The sequence below is a fragment of the Misgurnus anguillicaudatus genome, chromosome 9, assembly GCF_027580225.2.
Source record: "Misgurnus anguillicaudatus chromosome 9, ASM2758022v2, whole genome shotgun sequence".
NCBI classification, from domain to species: Eukaryota; Metazoa; Chordata; class Actinopteri; order Cypriniformes; family Cobitidae; genus Misgurnus; species Misgurnus anguillicaudatus.
This window is the reverse complement of record NC_073345.2, coordinates 14,851,870-14,861,476: the sequence shown is the minus strand read 5'-3', so window position 1 is coordinate 14,861,476 and position 9,607 is coordinate 14,851,870. Positions and strand designations below refer to the sequence as shown.

The following is a 9,607-nucleotide window of genomic DNA, read 5'->3' as shown; positions in this document are numbered from 1 at the left end:
GAGCGAGTTCGTCTCTGGCCTAGCTCTGTTATATAATAGCTGATTGACAGGTGCGCATCCTCGTCTTTCAAACAGGTAACATTATAACCTTTATAACAATAGAGTCAACTTTATAGTTACTTTCACTGTGTTTGTCTGATATGAATAACACACGTCGGCAAATTATTATTATTTGAATTTTTTTTTATTTTATTATTAGCAAATTATTATCTTATTTGAATAGATTTGTATTGCTGCTTCCATACACTCAAAAAAATGATTCCTGGCAATATTAGCTTTTAAGTATTTGGATCATTTAGATTTTATTTAAATACTCGTTTTTTAAAATATATGTAATCCGATTTATTAGAATATATATAAATCTGTTCAATTTAAAAAGTATTAGATTTAATCAGTTAAAATGTATGAATATGAATTAAATAAATCTAGCAGTGAAACAAACCGGATAAATTCTATGAGATTGGTTTACATACAAATTTCAGGAAACTGACTTTAGTAGAAGCGGAAATGACGTCTATTCACACTCCAGTCAGGAGGTGGCGCCACAATCAAAAATAGACGCTACAGCACATGGACTTCGCCATTTTGCATTGGACTGGATCGTCATCTCACTAGTCTACAATCGCCAAATTGTAGGTGAGTAAAGTTAACAAGTTTGATGTGATTATCTAAAATATAATTGTCTGTTGTTTAATTACATGTGTGACGCGTTGCATGTTTCAGAGTAAAATACACCTCACTACACAGACGGTCTGTTGGAAGTTACCCTGCAATGTCTGTTGCTTTTATTGATTAATTTTTGTGGTTTAATGTTTGAAACCTAAGAAATAAATAAAGTCATAGGCTACTATAGGCTTATCAGAATAAAATAATCATAATCTCTGTGACTTTATTAACAAAAGAATGTTACAATTATACTATGTTGTTGAGTGCATTGTGTGTCTAACTAAAACTTTTTTTTTTTACAGATACAGCATCATTTCATCGTCTATATGGTGGGACAACCTGCTAGACAGGGTATGTAAGTTATGCTACAAAGATATTGATTTCTGATGCAAAGCTGGATTTTCATCATTCCAGTGTCAAATGATCATTTAGAAATCATTTTAATATGATGATTTATTGTCAATATTGGAAACAGGTGGGGTTTTTTTTTTCAATAAATGCAGTTATGATAAGCATAAGAGGCTTATTTCCAAACATTTCACCGGTAGTGTACACACATGCTGGGACACAATATTTCTGAAACAGAAAAATACATACCCTTCGTCTCACAAAATCTTTATCTGTCTCTATAAAAACTATTATCTACATAAAATATTGTTAAAGAAAATCATTAAATAATGTGGGTTTTTTGTCTTGTTCTAGTTGAAGACATCTGTATCTACCTCAAAGAAGGCATGGAGAGACACATTAAAGAATATGTGGTAAGTGTATGTCAACCTACTCTATTTTTATATCTATTTATTTATATATATGTATGTATGTGCACGTGTGTGTATATAAATATCTTATGGATAACTAGATGATTAAACAAGGTGATTATCTGTTTTCAGGTCTTTTGATGGTTTTGTGACTAATGTTCTATTATTTTACACATTTGAATCAGTCTACATATTTTAAATATCAGAGTTTGTAAAACAATTTGCCTGCACATTTTTGAAAATTTCACTTTGACTGCTATTGGGACTGATTTTGTTGTTGTTCTTCTCCAGAATTGTGAAATTGGTGAGTTGGGGATTGCACAGACAGTGGAAGTTTTGCAAAACCTACTTGGTGTCAGACATGGGTGTGAAATTACTTTTTGGACTCATTTATGCACTTAAACTGAACTACCAGAAGAACATCAGGTGCACCTTTGACCTTTCAAAAAATCCTAATGGAACTGGACTTGATACAACCAAGCAATCACTGAAAGATGCTTCAGTGAATACCTGACAGACATGCTGATACATCCCCCTCAAAGTGGGTACATTTTTGTACATTTACAAGTGAACTTTTTAACATTAAAGGAATATTGCACTTTCATTAAACAAAAATCCTGATAATTTACTGTCTGTCATCGAAAATGCTTGTCTTTTTTTGTTCAGTCGAGAAGAAATTGTTTTTTTTGAGAAAAACATTCCAGGATTTTTCTTAATTTAATAGACCTTATTGGACCTCAACAGTTAAGTTTCAGGGCAGCTTTGAGGGGCTCTAAACGATCCCGATCGAGGCATGGGGGTTTTATCTATTCAAAAGATTGTCATTTTTGGCAAGAAAACTTTTAAAACGCAACAACTTGTCTTGCATTATCCATGTGATACACAGTGTGACATTGTGTACTACGTAATAACGTTGAAGTTTACACATCACAAATGTGAAACGCACATTTGTGGACCATTTTAAATAATAAACGGACCCAAAGACATTAAGTAGTATCATTTCGCATACAACAACATCTGAACGCTCCTCTTTCTCCTCGCTTGTAAACGCTGGAGCGGTAGTTTCAATTATGTCATGCTAGCGTGTCACACAGCTAGTGAAAATTTGTTGTGAGTTAAAAGTCCTCTTTTATTTTTATTTTTGAAAATGACAATCATTTAGCTAGATAAGACCCTTATGCCTTATTCTGTATAATTTGGAGCCCTTTTAAATCTGCATTGAAACTGTAAACTTGAGGTCAAATAGTCTTGAATTGAGAAGAATCCTGGAATCTTTAACTCAAACTTTATTTCTTCTTGACTGAACAAAGTAAAACATAAACATATGGGGTTAGAAAATTATCGGGATTTTTGTTTTATTAAATTAGAATATTGCTTTAACCATTTTAAAAGTTGAAAAGTTTTTGAAAAATGTAATTGATGTATATCTAACATGTAATTAGAGATGCATGAAAATTGTTAATGGCACACAGCCACTCAAAACACTAAGCAATGTGCCATTTTTTACATTCTAAACTATTATTACATCATGTCACAGATTTCTGAAAATGTTAAAGTAATGTTGTTGTCCCTGATTTATGTCTACCTCGAGTTTTACAGGGTTTTTTGTATTTCTGCAGCCTGTTTGCTCAAAATGTTTGCACTTATTTGTGGATTGAGGTTGATTGTGGCTGAAATGTCTGAAACACACTTATTTATTTAATTTTTGCACACATTACGAGGTGTATAAGCCATGGCTGTCATGCTAGTTGTTAGCTGCTCTTTTTTGCTGCCTTATGAGTAATGCCTTGAAGTATTAAATAAATTGATAAAATGTAAAACCAAGTGGTCTGGCTCTTCTTTTATTTTTTGTGGTTTTTTTGTTATAGCATATTGTGACTTAGGAGGGTGAATGGGGGAGGAATATATAAATGGTTTATTAGTAAGATATCTAAATGTAATGCATTTTAAGTGAATTGGGTTTATTAATAAAGAATGCATAATCCATTTTTTTTAATGCATTTAAAACACATTGGATTAAGTAAAACTATTACATAAATTTTATTGGTTTCATTTACATATATCTAAAAAATATCTATCATATAAGATAGATATATCATTTTAGATTAGAAGTATGTAATCCAAATGGATGGAAATTCTACATGTAATCAAAATACATAAATCTTATGAATTAGGCCTAAATATTTTTTTGAGTGTAGACATCAGTGTGTATTTTACAAACTAAATGTAGGCTATTGTTTTACCAGTGCTTATGTGTATTTAAATGTCTGAAATCTAAAATAAACATTATGAGGTTGAAAACACTGCATTGATATATGACAGCGCCAGAGGTGGAAAGTAACGAATTACATTTACTCACGTTACTGTAATTGAGTAGTTTTTTTGTGTATTTTTACTTTTTTGAGTAGTTTTTAAAATCTGTACTTTTACTTTTACTTAAGTATGTTTTATTTAAAGTATTGTACTTCGCTACATTTTAAAACATATCCGTTACTGAGTAAAAAACTATTTTAAAAAGCAAAGTGATAAAGACGCGCAACGGATGTAAATGGGCGGGGCCCGGGGAACGCGCAAAAAGAACCATGGAGACGGACGAGACAGGCGCGCGCTAATGCAGACCCTCCTCAGTTCAAATCTTATGAAAGAAACCCTGGTCATATTTAAGCGACCACTTTCCACTGACGCGAAGCGAGTGTTTCATTTCTATGAAATGTAGGATTCATGCTCTTAAGTACGAATTTGCACGACGCGTTTTTAATACCATGCGCATTATCTTCCGAGGTCTAGCAGCTTCGCGTCAAGAACTTTAAAACGTCCTCAAGAATGCGCAGGTCATTAGACATTGCAGAGAGAGAGAGAGAGAGAGAGAGAGAGAGAGAGAGCAAGAGAGAGAGAGAGCAAGAGAGAGAGAGAGCAAGAGAGAGAGAGAGAGAGAATGAATAAATGTCATCAGGTACCCAGGTCAGGGAAGTAAGAAGATAATAAACGTGTCAAATGTATATAGACATGGCACTCATCTCATTATATGCTCATTTAAACTAGATATATAGTTTAAAAAAATAATGTATGTTACCAGCAATACATCAATTACAACCTTACTATAGTGATTGTATTTCCAAGCTGCTGACCACCTTCAAAAGTGCATAACTCACATGTAAAAATCATTAAACAATTCCATAAATGTTTCTTACTTTAAAGCTCCAGTGTGTACTTTTTTAAGTTAATTCTTAGCAAAAACCCATGTTTTCTTCCAAAAGTATGTGCTCATTCATGTGTAATTACTTCCACCCCACTAATCAAAGTATTCTCGTAAGTGTAGAATCTGCTATTTAAAATACATACGATCGAGTCGCTCTCTGGTTGAATCCATGTTGTGCCTCCATCTTTGAAATACATTCGCCGACGAGGGACATTCCTGAAATTCAAGCTCCGCCTTTCGCGCTTTCAGAGCACACTCAAGCTGGCCGCGAGCTGAAGCCTACGGAGGTTGCATGCAGAGCCGGCCCTAGACCTTTGGGGGCCCTAAGCAAAATTTGGTCCGTTTTAAGTAAGGCCTAAAGAAAAGCAACGACTACCTTATGACTATACTGCACATATTATATCTACTATGTTATTTTTTTTTAAATGTGTCTATTAAATTATGTTTTAATTATTCTATGTATACTGTATGTTAATGATCTTTTTTACATTGCTGGTCCTGAGTACATATTTTGTTCTTATGTGGCAACTTGTAGCCTACAGAATGACAATAAAAGACCTTAGGGTGGTCCCGGACAGGGAATATCTTAAGACAGGACTCGGCCTTAGTTTAATTAGAAAACATAACTAATTTTAACAAAAATGCCTTACTAAAAACATTATTTCTGTGGATATTGAGGCAAAACAAAGGGCACTGGTGTATTTTAAGATATGTCAGTGCAAGCTTTTTTCAGTTTGGACAGCTCTTAGCCTACTTTTATTTTAGTCTAGGTCTAGTTTAATTCCTGTCAGGGAAACTGCCCCTTGAGTTCTTGATTTCAGTTCCATGTTTGATGTCTAACAGGAAAAATATGATGCCACTGACTGAACTGAATGGCAGTGCAGTGCAACAAATACACACGGATGAACTTGCTGAATAAAAAGACTGATAAAGTCATTTTCACTGACCATTAAAGAATCATTTTTAATTGACAGCAGAGTTTAAGAGGAACATAGATTTGTGAATAATAACAATTAACTTGCAAATAATATTAATAATTGAAGATTAACAATTAACATTGCATTCATAACATTAATCTAACAAAGCTGGCTACTGTATGTCATATGCATTGCTATAGTTTAAATATTAAACACTGAACAGTGACATTATACACTTTTGCAAAGGCTAGCAGGTGGTTTAACAATGGTGCGCTGTCTGGACATGTTACCACGCATATGCGCATGAGTTTGTTTACACATAAAACACTTTAAATTCAGACGTTTAACAATATAATTACACAAATGACATAAATATGTAGAAATGACAATGGCATACGTGAAATATAAGCGTAACAGAATTAATTTACCATGTTAAACCGTTTAAATATTAATTATTAAGCTTAATAAACCAATTCACGTTATGATGGCAAATATAAGAAAGAGAAGTCAAACAGAACACAGGTTTGGTCATTACCGAAGTCAAATAAGATACACTTACTTCACATTTATGCACAAACACACATAACATTAAAGAAATTGTCCTTAAAGCAACAGCAAAAGTTCGCGTCTGTATCAGCGATCCGGCTCAACTCAACTTTGCGTTCTGTGGGCGGGATGCTCGCCTGCACATAGATCGCGGGCACTGATTGGCTGCTGTGCTGGATGCTGTGTGTCAATCAATCTCGGCAAGAAAGAGATCTTATTAGCGAACTTTCATGATAACTATAATAACAAGTAACAGCCTTTTTAACATTGCCCTAATAATAAATAATTATATTTATTTTATGTAACTTTTGATGAATGATTTTTTTCAACCACCAGCTAAGTGACTTTAGGGGGCCCTCTGCTGGCCACGAGGCCCTTTGCAATCGCAATGGTCCTTTAGTGGCTGGGCCGGCTCTGGTTGCATGTGTAGGCGGTATACGTCATCAAGACAGTCTTATTTCAGAATATTAACAATTATAAAGCTGACATTTATTCTTAGTTAATTGTAAATTGATGTAATATGCTTATGACTTGCGAATGTAATGCTCAGTTAATTTAAATAAACCAGGCTTGATGACGTATGCAGCCCGGATATGCGACCTGCGTTAGACTGAATCCTTCGGCCGCACGCCGTGATAAACCTGCGATCTAATGCTTTGAAAGCCTGTTGAAGAACTATTCTCGAGGACATTAAAACAAGTCGCCAAGGAAGCGAAACAGGGATTTTAAACGACAACGCGACAGGAAAAACATCAAGACCAAAGTCAATATTGGAGTTAGTTTTCCAAGATGGGTCTCATTGGACAATGAAGCTGCTAAGTTATCTTCACCACAGGTAATTCAGCATATTCGTTTACATCTATACAGTTTATGTTGTAAACTTGAAGTTTTATAGTTCCTTGGCTAACTATAGCATGGGTATGCGTAACACTTGTTAGTGTAAACATGCATGTGGTTTAATGTCTTGGAACAGCCACACGCCGTCTCTCCGCCCATTTATGTAGTCTGAGGTACTGAGATAAATGTTTTTCATATTTTCTGACCTCTAGCACAAACACACGGTGTACAGCGCTATTTTTAGCCTTTCATTGATAAAAGCGTCTGATCTGCGCGTCTTTCGTTTCATTTTACAAGCGTGTGAAAGTTGAGCGATCTTATTTCACCAATATCAGAGAAAGCTCTTACATATACACGGACATGTAACGTTTACTTAAACATAAGCATTGGACTCTGACATATTAGTTCGCGTCCATTTAAACCCTTCATTAATCCAGTTCATTATTAAATGACAGAGGGACTCGTCCACAGACCATCTCCTCAGTAATCTGAAGAGAAGCGGTCGAAAATGGACAAAAAGAGACGGATTTAAACACCAAGTGTAAACGTAATGTGTCTCTCTCGTCCACTTGTGATCTGATCGACGAGCCCCTGTGATATTTTTCCTCGCGTGGATGAAAAAGGAGTGTCTAAGCTACGTGTATGGTTGTTTTTTGTATGTGATTTTAAGCGGACATATCATGACAATCAGACTTTTTACATGTTTAACATAAATCTGTGTGCTTTGACGGATCACACGCAAATGACATTGCAAATTGTTCATTTTTTTCATTGCTTTTGCTTTGTAGCTACTGGAAGCCATGTTAACCTTGGCATGACACGGCCGGGCCACCGTACGAGTTAAAAAGCGTTCCGAATTGGGGGGGGGGGCTAGAAAGTAATATTCAGTTGTTTGTCATATATACTTTCACCGCTTTATGGGAGTAGATACTACACAGTGGAGCTTTAAAAAAGCTTTTTATTTTATTAACTTTTTGTTATTGGACTTTAATTGTAAAGATGTTCCTACAATTAAAAACAACTAGTTTGAGATTTATATTGCCTTGTCCTTTTTGAACTATACTAGAATCCTCCACCTCTTGCCACTGTAAAAAAATAACTTTTACTCTGAGTAAAATTAAATTGACTTATTTTTTCTTTTACTTGAGTAGATTTTTAGACCAGTAACTTTACTTTTACTTAAGTAAAATATTTTTAAAGTAACTTTACTTTTACTAAGTAGAATATTTTATTACTTTTCCACCTCTGGACAGCGCTGAGCTCGTCCTTCTGGCTCAGCGTCAACCAACGCGAAAGACGTTTGAATCTGGCAGTAATGTCACGTTACTGAACATTCAAAATCCCATATGGGGATAAGGTTAAATTATTATTTAACTCAAAAGGTTGAACATTTTATTTGTAACCATGAATACAAAAATGAAACAGAGGGGGCACAAATCAGATCTGAGGGGGCAATGCCCCCTTTTGCCCCCTCGTGGCGCCGGGCCTGCCTAAAACACCTAAGAAACACCTACATTTTTTACTTAATGTGTCAAATTTAAGTTTAATTTTTTTAGGTATTATCAATTTAAGTTTTTTTTAAGTTGATCCAACTTTTTACTTTTTACAGTATACATTTTTATTAGCATATGTGTTCACCGGGTTTGACCCCATGACCTTTTGACAAAATGCTCTGCCACTGAGCTATATAGTGCACTGAAAAAAATGATTCCTTTCATTTAGTCAAATTTTTTAAGGTAAGTAATTGCAATCAATTTATTTAAGCTACATTTAAACAAAAAAAAGTATTTTTTATTTTACTTTTTTCGTGCTATTATCACAAATTTTGAAGTTTTTTCGTGATCGTATAACGAATCCTGTTTTCGTGTGATTATCACGTATTGGTTACTCAACTGTTTTGTCCTATTTTCTTACCATTGTCGCTTCGATTTAGGGTTAGATTTACATAAAATGACATCCCTAACCAAACCCAACTCTAACCCTAACGCCAGGCAACATATAAAAAAATCCGAAAAAATAGTATAAACCAATATTTAAGTGACATTCTAATGCAAGCACCAAGTCTAACCCTGGACCGAAGCGACAATGGTTTAAACATAGGAAAAAGCAGTTGAGTAACCAATACGTGATAATCACACGAAAACAGGAATTCGTTATACGATCACGAAAAAACGCGAAAATTCGTGATAATAGCACGAAAAAAGAATAAAAAAATACGTGACTATATCACGAAACTTTGTGAGACTGGGTAGCAGAGCACAGTGTTCAGTTTTCACTATTTAACCACTATACTTCATGTATTTTCACATACTTAATACGTTTTTATACAGGTTTTTTTTTTTAGTTATTTTACAAAGATAAACTGTATTTTAAAATAATATTAGTGTATAAATACAGAGCAATTTAATAAAATAACTGATAAAAGCCGTATATTTACAGGGATTGACCTGAAAAGTAGTTGTATTTCATGTATTTTCCACATAATTTATCCGTTTTTTTACAGTTTTATAACAATTATTAACAGTAATATTCTGTAATTTAATGAATTAGGACTGTAAAAAATTCTCTGTATTTTTACGGTTTTTGTATGTAATTTTGAAAACCATTTTTTACCGTAATTTGACGGAATTTCTCTGGCAACTTTGCTGCCAGAGATTTACCGTTTTTTTACGGATTTTTTTTAC

The 9,607-nt window shown here is 34.1% G+C and overlaps 1 long non-coding RNA gene across 1 annotated transcript; it reads left to right on the top strand.

Moving 5' to 3' along the window:
* The first annotated feature begins 267 nt into the window (after positions 1-267).
* Positions 268-3,244, top strand: LOC129424510 (uncharacterized). Its single transcript, XR_008638087.2, has 4 exons — positions 268-636; positions 969-1,017; positions 1,369-1,427; positions 1,716-3,244. It is a non-coding gene; the product is annotated as an uncharacterized lncRNA (long non-coding RNA).
* The last annotated feature ends 6,363 nt before the right edge of the window (positions 3,245-9,607 follow it).